The following is a 13,381-nucleotide window of genomic DNA, read 5'->3' as shown; positions in this document are numbered from 1 at the left end:
CAACCAGCTCTTAAGCAGTTGGAAATGTTGTGATTCACTCAGCACAGGCAAAGGGATCAAAGAATAAAAGGTTTTGAAAAATTTTTGAAATATTAAAACAGCTTTAAAATCGTGTTTCTTACTGATGGTCTGTTGACAGTATGAACATAAGAGATGTCCAAATAATACCAGAGAATTACTGTCTGGGCAGAATGAAATATGCCACTTTAAAAGTCAAACTGTGTTGTTTTGTTTTGTTTTTTTCCCCCCTGAATATGTTCTGACATTGGAGATTTAGAATAATTAATTTCCCTCGCTGGTAGAGAACTATACACTGAATACTGAATTTAAGATCTATCATTTGCTTGAGCTACATTATAATAGTTTAATTTTTAAAATAATAACACTGAAGTAGTTTTCAAACAGGAGCTAGAAAATAGACTGTAACACAGATTAGAAGAAAGTGCAGTACATTTCTTCAGGGAAGAAAGCAGGTGCCTTTGATGTTTATGTATTTTAAATGTAAATTTTTTCTTTTAAGAGAAAGTATTATATTGAATACTGATGCAAAGGGATTATATGTTTCTGTTTTATTTTTCTGAGTTGTAAAACTCATTTTCTTCCTCTAATGAGAGTTGCATGAAATATTTCACAATGTTTGTAACAAATCTGGCCTTTAAGGAAGCAGAATTATACAAACTATAGCTGGGATTTTTCTATTTCCCTATGCAATTTCTTTTTTTTGTAACATTTTATGTAGGCTTAATATGATTTTATCTACAGAAGCATTTAGCTATGTTTTAAATAGTAAGGAAAATACCAAGAATTGAAATTGAACAAAGAATTCAAAGTGAGTTACCAGAATAAAGAGTCTGTAAATAATGAATTTTAGAAGTAAGATCAAATTCTCACTGTATAGAGTGCATATTGAAACAATTTCACATAGTGACTTAGTAATCAAGACTTCTCAGTAACACTGTCTATGATTATCTTTATTTAAGAGTAGTATGGATATTACATGTAAAAAACTCTGGAGAGGGCTCTTTTGAAATTGATGGCCAATATAACTATAACTCAGAGGCCTTTACACAAACTCTGAAATAAAGAATAAGCCCAACGGTATAAGAACAAGTTGCTTTCAATCACAGTTTGAAGTTAAAGCATTTTAGGGCCAGAGTAAATATCTATAATTACAAGAATGTGCTGAAGAATGGTATGTGGTTTTTTTCTGGAACTATTTCCGAAGTAGATAAACGAGGCATGATGTTGGTACATTTTCACTGGTTATATTTTCAATAGATCCTTTGTAATGAACACAGGGTGGCTTGGGAGAAGAAAAACTGATAGATCTGGAAATGTACATCTAGAACGACCTCTCTATGCAGTGATGAACAAAGGAAGTAGTTGAATTCATCAGTGTAGTACATCCATGGAAAATGGACAAATCATGTATTGTTACTGTTAGAGAAAGAGCTGAAATTCCACAAACATCAAGTAAAAATGTAATAACACAAAAGAAATTCTGGGAAAATGATGCCTGAATGGATATTCTGGCCATCCAACCCTCAATTCCAATCATGTAACTCTTACATGAAGAACTACTGAATAGATTATCAAATTCTCAGGCTTTGTTGGGTACTTAGGAATGAGGAAGTAACTAAGCATACTGGAAATAACTAAGCGTACCCCTAGCTAAACTTCAAGTTCAGGATAGCTCTATTACTGTTCAAAGCTGGTTTGAAGTGTAGAGGCAGTGGGCTCCTAACCCCTGCGCTATATCAAATATACCTCCCCACAATAAAAACATAGGCTTTTACATTTTTTGAACTAAACCTTGTTCTGATAAGCTGATTACATGAGTGAGCCACACAGAATGCAACTTTCTCACAGATGATCAGTCCTGAAATACAGAAAACTCAGAAGCAGCTGGGGCAAAACAGTAACTCAAGCTGAAGTTTCTCTATATGAAAGCTTAAGGCCAGAGAAACAGACCTCCTTCCCTCAAACTCAATCCCAAACTGGGATCTGGAAAGAAAGAGAAGCTATACACAGAAAGTTTATCTTCTCTTGGCCAGAAAGATGCCTGGAGGCAGAGTGTAGATAGCCATGGGTTGAGAATCAAACTCAGGTTCTTAGAGAAAGCTTGATCTGCAGAAATCCATAGACTGCTGGGAAGAAGGGTGACATCTGGACAGGTGTGTAGTGCTTGGAGTATTCTAGCCTTGGAAGAAATGCTGGAGCATCATACCATTGGAAATACTTTGTCTAGATTTCAGAGAAGAGCACATTTTTTAATGAAGGTGACTATCAAGTATGAAGTGTTATCAGTGGAGATTTGGCAGAGGGACACACTGCAGGTAGTGTATCACCACTGCTCAGCTGCAGCTACTGCAGCCCCTCCCACTTGTAATCCTCAAAACAGCTCAATAGCTTGATTTGACTCATGAAGGCAAATGAACCCAAGAGTATATACATATACTTAAGGAAATTTAGCACATAGCACAGAATAGTCAGGAAAACAATTCAAACAGTAGTTTCTTCTAGTGAATTTGAATTTAAACCTAACTATGAAATTGAATCAAGGAGAAACTGGTGACACCTGTTAATAGAAATTAAAAATTTTCTGAAACCATTCTGTTTCTGTTAACAACTGAAATTAGTGCAATTAGATCATAAGCATGCTTTTAGGTATGAAAACATAATTTTTGAATTGAAAAAATATTAGACATACTGAAAAAGTAGATGGTGACTGCTAAAAATACCCTGCCCCCTGCGCAGGGCAGTGGCAGCAACCCAGCCCGGAACATGGCAGTGGTGGCGCACAGCTTCAGGCAGAACAGGAGGCCCAGTCGGCCAAGGAGGTGCGCGTCATGGGCTTTAAGCTCGTGGAGATGTAAACGGTTTACATCACCAAGGTCACTGATGGCAGTCATAAGTGGTCAGTCAAGCACTGCTACAATGATTTCCTGAAAAGCTTGTTGCAGAGAAGACTGATAAAAGTCTGCTTCTGCCCAAAAAGATAATTGGGAAAAACTTGAGGATCTTGGTGGAAAAGAAGAAGGATCTGGAGGTCTATCTCCAGACACACCTTCCCTGACATGACCCCCTGAGTGCTGGCCTACTTCTTGCATTTTCACTTCTATGAGATTAATGGCATCACTGCAGCACTGGCTGAAAAGCTCTTTGAAAAAGGAGAACTGCTCCTGGGGGCCGGTGAGGTCTTTGCCATCCCCCTGCAGCTCTATGAGGACACTGAGAAGCTGCAGCAGGAAAAGCCCACGTGCACCAGTGAGGATGCCAAGACTGACCTGGGGAACATCCTGGACTTCACCTGTCACCTTAAATACCTTAAGGTTTCTGGCACAGAGGACCTTTTGGGACCACCAACATTCAGGAGGAGCACCTGCCTTTTGATCTGTCAATATTCAAGTCTCTTCATCAATTGAAGATAAGTCACTGTGATGCCAAGCACATCCAGGGGCTAGTCTCATCAGAACACACCTTAGCCACAATGAGCATCCATGTCTCGGCAACCTCCATCAAGGAAGTCCTTGTTCCTGAAGCCTTAGAATATGATGAGTGGGAGCCAGCAGAGGAAGTCCTAGAGGGCCCTGTGACTGCCATCATCCCCACATGGAAGATGCTGACCACTCTGGACTTGAGTCACAACAGCATCTCTGAGATCAATGAATTTTTGACACATATTCCAAAGATTGAGTTCCTGGATCTGAGTCACAATGGCGTGTTGGTCATGGATAATCTGCAGCACCTGTATAACTTTGTGCACCTGGACCTGTCCTACAACAAGCTCTGCGTGGCCTGCACAAGCTCTACACTCTGGTCAACTTGGATCTCAGCAACAACAGAATTAAACAGATGGAGGAGTTCAGGAGCATCGGCAGCCTCCAGTGTCTGGAGCACGTGGCTCTGCTGGACAATCCTCTAAGCACCATCCCTGACACCACACCAAGGTGCTGGTTCAGTTTGGAGAGTGGCTTCTGAGGTCTCTCTGGACAATACAGTGACCACAGAGAAGGAGTTGGATACATTGGAAGTGCTAAAAGCGATTCAGAAAGCCAAGGAGTTCAAGTCCAAACTAAGCAACACTGAAAAGAAGGTCAGTGAGGATTCCAAGCTCTCTGCTGCCCCCTGCATCAGACCCAGTGGCTCTACTCCCCACCGTGGCTCCCACCTCTGCCTCCCTGCCCCAGCCCATTCTCTCCAATCAAAGCAGCCGCAGACACGAGTAAGTGAGGCGGGTCCCATGAATATCACTGGTTGTCCCTCATGGAAAAGGGGAGGGTGTGCTATCCTGAGTGGAGCCGAGGCTCAGGACACACACGAAAGAACGCTGCCCACCTGGGCTCCTGGAGACAGAGAACTTGGTGTGAGGTCTTGGGGAAACAATTTGACCCTATGTTTCAAGAGCCAGAGAAACATTCCCTCCCCTGGACCTGATAACCCCGCTGGTGGAGATTTTATCTTAGCAGAAGATAAGGGGAAGTGGGAAGTGAAAAGCTCACTGCAGCACTACTTATGCTACCAAAACAAGGGATGTGACAAACATCAGAGCATGTGATTAAGAGGTGGTCTGAAGTACGCTACAGCCAACACACCCAAGAGAGGAAGGCTGGTTGAGAAGGGAGGAGCACGGGGTTAAGGCGGAGAGGCTGCCTCAGGGCAGCACCCCAAGGTTCTAACTGTGAGGCAGGAGTGAGACTTCCTGAGAACAGACGATGACATTAGTGCTGGAGTAGTCATCTGATTGCTTTCGTAACACTCTTGACCGAGAAATCTAGGTTTTATTTTTTTACGTTAAAGGGAAGGGGGTTGTGTCACTTTGAAGACACTTCCCTGACCCTATCTCCTGCTGCAGGATCAGAGCCCTCCAGGGGCCCAGCAGCCCCACACTGCCCGTCACAGCACTTGGAGGCCTGCAAGGGAACCGCATGACAAAGCTCTGGGGACAGCGAGGCACAGCTGGTCCCAGAGGCCAGGAACCCATCGATTCTCAGTCAGCGTTTGTTTGTGGAGGGGTGAGTGAGTGTGTGCGTGGACCAGCCATCTGCAGGCGCCACACGAGGCATCTGCCCCCAAAGCTGCAGCTGCACGAGCCAGACCCAGGCCTCAGCCCCCCTTCCTCACTGTTCCTGCTCCCGGGGACATGCCACAGAGTGGCTCACTATAGTCTTCCCCTTTCCTGCTCCTGGACATTTAGACATTGTCTCCAGATTTAATAAAGCTGCAGTGGACAGCAAAATAAATAAATAAATAAATAAATAAATAAATAAATAAGTATCCTGAAGTTTTGAAACGTAGAAATGCGAAGAGACTGACGAAGAACTTGTAAGACATATCCAGGAAATATAGGAATTAAAGAAAAAGGAAACATGAGTGGTTGGGGAGAGAAATAACTCAAGAAATGATGAAGAAGAATTTCCCCATGCCATGTACACATGCACGTATGTGGACATGAACACACACACATAGAAATGTTTTGGCCAAATTGCTGAATTCTAAAAGTAGAAAAAAAAAAAAATCTAACAAGGTTCCGTATAAAAGGAATAAGGTTTTCTTGGGTTTTTTTTGCTTGTTTGTTTGTTTTTTACAAAAGAAAATCAATTAGACAGCTCAGTATCATTCACCTACCAGAAAAAGAAGCATATTTGTTGATATGCAATTATTCAAAACCAAATTATTCTATACCCATAACAGGAGATACTTCAGACTATACATAAAACCAAAAAACAAATGGAAGAGAATCATTATCATTATGGAAGATGATGGGCAAGAGAGTTCCATCAAGCAAGAAAAATGAGTTTTGTTATTCTTGTCTTGCACTATATGTGCATGTTTTATACCAAGGGCATATTGCTCTCATTTCACTGGCATTTGTATTGTCATTATCATGGTTTTACTCAACTACTTCAGAGTAAGAATGGGTTTCTGGATTAATTTCTATTATTAGCCATAATTGCCAGAATAATGAGAAACGATACAAAGTGCAAGAAGAATGCACATATCCTAAGGTTCCTGTTTTTAGACGGAAACTTCAACTTGGGTGGATTTGTGATTATCTCTCTTTGGAAACAGGGTACCTGTGGTTCAGTTGCATGTGGAATTGGATCTATGGGCACAGGAATAGAATTATGTATTTAGAAGGAAAGATTGGGGATACTGGAAGTGAAATTGTAGAATATAGTAGGTATATTGTTTTGTCATCTTACATTAGGGAGCAATAAAGTCCTATTATATATTAATTCTCTACTTAATTGTGTTGAACCTGGAGTTACTATATCTATGGATTTTTTGTGTGTTTCTACCTTTTTACTACAAAGATTTTAACTGATACTTCTTTATATTCATATCTTCTTGTTTCAATTTTCATGCGTTTTACTTATTAAATAATTGAAAAATACATATTCCTACTATAATTTTATGCAGAGTACATTTATTACAAGTATTTAATCATTATGTCTTGCTTAGTGCTATACTAAATACAGTATACAGACTTACTTTGAGAATTTCATGTGATTATTTATACTTTCTGCCTCCTCCACTTGAATTACCTTACCAAATCATGTCCGCCCGCTCACCCTTCTCTTTTTTTCTAAAGCAGCAGTCATAGTTTAGTAGCCCAACTTGTAATGGGTACTTTTGTTTTCTACAGGAGTCCAACTTGTAGCCTTTCTTGTTCTCATCTAGATCCAAAGCCCTGCAGGGATAACTTCAGCCCAACTCACTTCTTTTATTTTGTTGTTGTTGTTTTTCTATTTATTGACAGAAATATTTGTATTTTTATTTACTTTTTGATTCCAGTTAGGACTCTTTTATTTTTCTCTTTTATTATAGTATCTATTAGTGTGGATTTGGGGGTTTCTATTGCAGGAGTATTTCCTTTTTCTTTCTCTCTCACATACACAATTTTATTTCCTTTGGTGATTCCTAATCCAAGTTCATTACCCCTATAAACACCTATTCTTTTATTCATAATTGGCATCCTTTCCAAATCACCATCCATAACTTATTCACATCCAAGTAGATTTTCAATAATATATAGTTTGTGTCTATGTGTTGTATTCTCATAAACTGCATTATGCAATACAGCTCATTGTGTAATACATCTCAAGAAAATGTCATAATTTTGGTTTTTACTGAACATTTCACTTTTGATATCTATCTTTGTTGATATAGATAAATCTTGCACTTCTACTGTTACATAGGATTCCATCTTATGCATATCACACATTTTGTCTATAATTTCCATTCCTTGACAGAATTTCTAAATCCTTGCTAAACAAAGCATGCTAAGCTATTATACATTTTTTTTTTGTAAATGTTTCTACAGGAGCTAGAGCTTATTTCCAGCTGAACAGGAAGAGCTGTACTTTTATCTCAGAAGATGCCTGGATGTCTGATCTTTAACCTGCCAAGACAAGGCCTATTTCAATAAATTGCAAAAATAAGGTTTCTATAATGGCTTTATTAGACCTAAGAGCATAGGACATCCCTCTTTTCCTTATTCCTCCAACTCTAGGTATTATCTGAATTTTTAATTTCTGTCACTATGATTGATATACAAAAGTAGCTTAGCATTCCTTTAACATGCACTTCTCTGATTCCTAAAATATTTGTGCATCTCTTCAGAATGTATTAGCTATTCAGATATTCCCTTTGTGAATGTCATATTTTAATCCTTTGCCTCTTTTTTCAATTTTTTTTCATTTTTTTCTGAGAACTTCCTTAAATATTCTTGATATTGATCTTTTCCTAACTTGTCACTTCTTGGTTAGCAGGATTTATTACATCTTACTTCAGTTTCCTCCTCTGTAAAGTGAAATAGTATTTATCACTCTTTTTTATTTTCCTCAAAATGATTAAACAAGATAATACAGATGAAACACTAGTACAATACTCAACACATAGTTAGGATTAAATACATGCTAGTTATTTCTCAAGCCTTTTTCAAACTGAACTCATACTTTTTAGGGACCTATATACACATATAAAATTAAATTTAATTTCAATCTAAATTGAAATTGAATAATTTGTCCCATCCTATATTTAATTTCTCACCAAAGTTTCAAAGACACAAGAAGCTGAGAATGCAGACTATGTTAGATAGATGGAGGAGGATGTGGCTAGAAAATCAGGAGCCATTACTCTGTTCTTGAACTCACATTAGCATGGCACTCCTGCCTGTGTGGGAAGCAGACCTTGCCCCTATAGCTGACCTACTTTGTGCAGCAAGCAACTGACCTGCTGATGATGAAGGAACTCACATCTTTTCATTTGAGCACAAATGTATCCACTGAATCCATATATTTATATTTTCAAAACTGTATCATTTTCATCACTATTACTCTTAACCTAGTGCATGATCTGTCACCCAAGAGGTCAAACCATTTTGACGAAGGTATCATGAAATACAAAGTCAAAGCTGTATCTTATTTCTTTACTGAAAAACAAACCTGGAAAGGAAAGGAAAATATACACTGCAATGTCATGGTAGAAAATTGAATCATTCATAAATTTATGAGGCAAAATACGTTTTCTAAAATCTATATTATAGATATTGGCAAATAGAGTTAGATATGAGAAACAATGGGGCAAGTGGAATGTTCTTAAAAAGAGCATGGAGTTTTCTCTTAGTAGAAAATTAGTTACTAAGTTTAGTTACTAAACAAATTCTATGAACTTTGAAAACATTTCAGAACGTCTCAGGAAACAATCATTAAAGTAAATTGTTAGTGTTTGATATATTCCTAGTCCAGTGCCCTTTTGTGGTTCCTTTGATCAATAATTCTGTTCTTGGCCAGGTTCTTTACTAGCAAGAAGTTCTGGGCAGCATTTTATATTCACTTATCTATATCAGTTTTGTCTAAGATGCTCAGCCTAGGTTGGTAAAAACATTCCACCCCTTTTAAAATTAGTTCCCAGAGTACCCTGCTAAGAAGATGAAAAACTGCATCTAGGCATGGAAGAAAGAAGTAGACTCAGGTGGGTGTAGACACTTGTCTGGAATATTCTGACTTTCCAAAGCAGAATCATCATTACCTCTTCCCAGTTTCATGCTCCCGGAGATTTAATAGATCAAATGTAAATATGAAATAACTACTATTCCTGGAAGATTTTAGACCACTATGGGCTTTTATTACATTAATCAATAAATTTGATTAATTAATCACATGGATTACCAGGTAAAAACCATGTATTTCAAGGACCGTGTATAAATTAGGGCTATCTAAACTCAGCTAATTCTCCTATGTAATTCAATGAGCAAATATACATGTGCTTTTATGCTGTTTGGCTTATTAAGAAGGTATTACACACCATTCAGTAAACCATGGCAACAGGCCCAAGTTTCAGAAACACAGTGTTCCTGCTATTGTGTAACTATACTGTAATTAAGATGTAGAGCACACAGAGTAATAATAATAAAAATTGTAGGCATAGATCATAAGTCATGAGAGGGAATCTTTTAATAAGCAAAGACTTTGGGTGAACTCCTAGGCTAAGTGTCAGAGTTGCAAAATATAAGCTATTCATAAAATTTCTTTAGCTGAAAGTGTAAACAATGGAAATGATTGATTCTAACTCTGGATATGTGAGTATATATTCCCCCAACTATCCTTATGATTGATCATAATAAAGGCAATTTCATTTTTGAAAGAGTTGGTAGGGAGGTTATGATAATGAAGAAAGAAGATCTGATAAGGATTATTTTTCTTTGTAGTGCCTCTATGGTTAATTTAATACCTGGTGGGTATTTTTATTAAAGTGATGGCTTCTCAAAGAATATGGAGGAGAGGCAATATGGAGGAAGAGTAAGAGGACTTGCTCAGCCTCTCCCACAAACACATCAAAAAAAAAACACATCTACATGTAAAATGATTTGCACAGAACATCAGCTGAATGCTGGCAGAACTTAAACCTCCAAAAAGGGCAAGAAACTCTTGACAAAACTGCATAGACCAAAAGAAAAAAAGAGAGAGAGAGAAGAGGAATCAGGAGGGGTTCAACACTCCTGTGAGAGAACTGTGAAGGAGAAAGGGAACCCACACCCTGGGAAGCCGCCTAACCAATGGAAAGATCAGCCGAGTTGGAGGGAACTTCAAGAAGCTGAGAAAAGCTCAGCAGTAGGTCTGAGATCTAAAAAGCAGAGTGAGAGATGCACAGACCATCTAAACCACTGGCACAGACACCACAAACAGATGCTTGGTGGGGGCTGGGTGCTGAGACTTAGGCTACAGAGGTCAGTCCCCAGGAGCGGGCTGGGGTTGGTGGTGTGGAGACAGCCTAAGAGACTAGGGAGCAGTGCACTGCTCATGGGGGGGAGGGGGTAATGGTACGCTAAGGGCTGGGTAGTGGAAAGCCATGGTTGAGAGAACCTGGGAGAAGATCCGGACCCACAGGAGAGGCAAGGCACCATGTTGGGAAGGGGAGAGAATGAGGGGCAGGCCACCATAGAAAACACCTTGGGCCCCAGTGTGCACACTTGCCAACTGGATCTCAGAGAGCTGAGTGCTCCTCCCTGGCTGCACCCCGCCCACGTGGATCCAGCCCCTCTGGCATCCTCAGGCGCTCCCAGTGCCCACGCCCCACCCTCACAGAACTGTCCCTGGACTGTGCCAAACTACACTTTGGCTTCCCCAAATTCACAGAAAAAGAAAAACACAAGCACAATGAGAAGCTCAGAAACCTTTCCCAGTCAAAGCAATCAACAATGAAACAGACCTCTGCACTCTGATAGACTCTGAGTTAAAAAGGGAGATAGTGAAAATACTGAGGAATTAAGAGAGGATATGAACAGTAATTCAGATTCCCTCAGAAAGGAGCTAGAAAACATAAGGAGGAGCCAAGATAAACTGGAAAATTCATTTGCAGAGATACAAAGTGAGCTAAAGGGCAATAAAGACCTGAATGAATAATGCAGAGGAACGAATTAGTGACATGAAAGATAGAATAATGGAAATCACCCAAACAGGAGAGCAGACACAAAACCAAATGAAAAAACATGAAAGCAATAGGAGAGACCTATGGGATAATGTGAAGTAGGGCAATCTACACATAATAGGAATCCCAGAAGGAGAAGAAAAAGAAAAGGGGATTGAAAATATATTTGAAGAAATTATGGCTGAAAACTTTCCAAATCTAAAGAATACTGATATCAAGATACAGGAAGCACAGAGGGCCCCACACAAGCTGAACCCAAACAGGCCCACACCAAGACATATTATAATAAAAATGGTAAAAGTTAAAGATAAAGAGAGGATTCTAAAGGCAGCAAGAGAAAGGCAAAGTGTTAATTATAAGGGAACCCCCATAAGAATATCAGCTGATTTCTCCACAGAAACACTACAGGCCAGAAAGGGGTGGCAAGAGATATTTAAAGTGCTAAAAGGAAAAAATATGCAACCTAGAATATTCTATCCAGCAAGAATATCATTTAAAATAGAAGGGGAAATAAAAAATTTCTCCAACAAACAAAAGCTGAAAGAGTACAGCACTACAAAACCCATTCTAAAAGAAATATTGAAAAGGCTTCTTTAAATTTAAAAAAAAAAAAAATGAAGAGCTAGGATGGAGGAAACGACAATTGGAAAGCAATCACTCAAATAAGCCAGCATACGGATTGAAACATGAAGATGTTAATTAAAAAAAAAAAAAAAAAGGAAGACATCAAAATCATACAACGTGGGTAAGGGAAATAAGAAAAAATAGATTCCTTTTTTCATTTAATGATGTGTTTGAGCCTATATGATTATCAGGTTAAAGTAAGCAGATATAGGAAGGGGTTAACATACTTAAAAAAACAGGGCAACTACAAATCAAAACTGAACATTACATTCACAAAAAAAGAAAAGTACTCAAGTACAAAATAAAGGGAGACCATCCAACCAAAAAAAGAAAAGAAGAAGGGAGAAACATAGAGTCGACTGGAAAACAAGGCTTACAATGGCAATGAATAAATATCTATCAATAGTCACCTTAAATGTCAATGGACTGAACGCTCCAATCAAAAGACACAGAGTGGCAGATTGGATAAAAAAGCAAAGACCTTGTATCTGTTGTCTACAAGAAACTCACCTTAGGGCAAAGGATACATATACAGATTGAAAGTGAGGGGATGGGAAAAGATATTTCACGCCAATGGACAAGACAGGAAAGCAGGAGTTGCAATACTCATATCAGACAAAATAGACTTTAAAACGGAGGCCATAAAGACAGACAAAGAAGGACACTATTCAATGGTTAAAGGATCCATTCAAGAAGAGAATATTATAAGCATCATCTATGCCCCTAATATAGGAGCACCTAGATACCTCCAACAAATACTAACAGACATAAAAGGAGAAATTGATGGGAATACAATCATAGTAGGAGACTTTAACACCACCTTTAAATCAATGGACAGATCCTCTAGACAGAAAATCAATAAAGCAACAGAGATCCTAAAGGAAACAATAGAAAAGTTAGACCTAATCGACATTTTCAGGACATTACATCCAAAAAAGTCAGAATACACATTTTTCTCAAGTGCACATGGACCATTCTCAAGAATTGATCACATATTGGGGCACAAAGCTAACCTCAACAAATTTAAGAGTATTGAAATTTTTTCAAGTATCTTCTCTGACCGCAATGGCATGAAACTAGAAATCAGCCACAGGGAAAGAAATGAGAAAAAAACCTACTACATGTAGACTAAACAACACACTACTAAAAATATCAATGGGTCAATGAGGAAATCAAGAAGGAAATTAAAAAATACCTGAAGACAAATGATAATGAAGACACAACCACTCCAAATCTATGGGACGACACAAAAGCAGTGCTCAGAGGGAAGTTCATAGCAATACAGGCCTTCCTCAAAAAAGAAGAAAAATCTCAAATCGACAACAACCCAACACCTAAATGAATTAGAAAAAGAAGGACAAACAAAACCTAAAGTCGGCAGAAGGAAATCATGAAGATCTAAGAGGAAATTAATAAACTAGAGATTCAAAAAACAATAGAAAAATCACTAAAACCAAGAGCTGGTTCTTTGAAAAGGTAAACAAAATTGACAAACCTCTGGCTAGACTCACCAACAAGAGGAAACAAAAAACCCAAAAAAAACCAAAATCAGAAATGAAAAAGGAGAAATCACAATGGATACTACAGAAGTACAAAAAATCATATGAGAATACTATGAACAATTGTATGCCAGCAAATTTGACAACGTAGAAGAAATGGATAACTTTCTAGAGACTTACACCCTGCCAAAACTGAATAAAGAAGAAATAGATCAGCTGAACAGACCGATCACTAGAAATGAAATTGAAGAGGTCATAAAAACACTCCCTACTAATAAAAGTCCAGGACCAGATGGCTTCACAGGCAAATTCTACCAAACAAA

General features: G+C 38.5%; 1 pseudogene; it reads left to right on the top strand.

The window, feature by feature from the left end:
- LOC110257095 lies at positions 1,870-5,216 on the top strand (annotated as a pseudogene).

Source organism: Sus scrofa, chromosome 15, assembly GCF_000003025.6.
Source record: "Sus scrofa isolate TJ Tabasco breed Duroc chromosome 15, Sscrofa11.1, whole genome shotgun sequence".
NCBI classification, from domain to species: Eukaryota; Metazoa; Chordata; class Mammalia; order Artiodactyla; family Suidae; genus Sus; species Sus scrofa.
The sequence above is the reverse complement of the archived record's forward strand: the minus strand, read 5'-3'. Positions and strand labels throughout refer to the sequence as shown.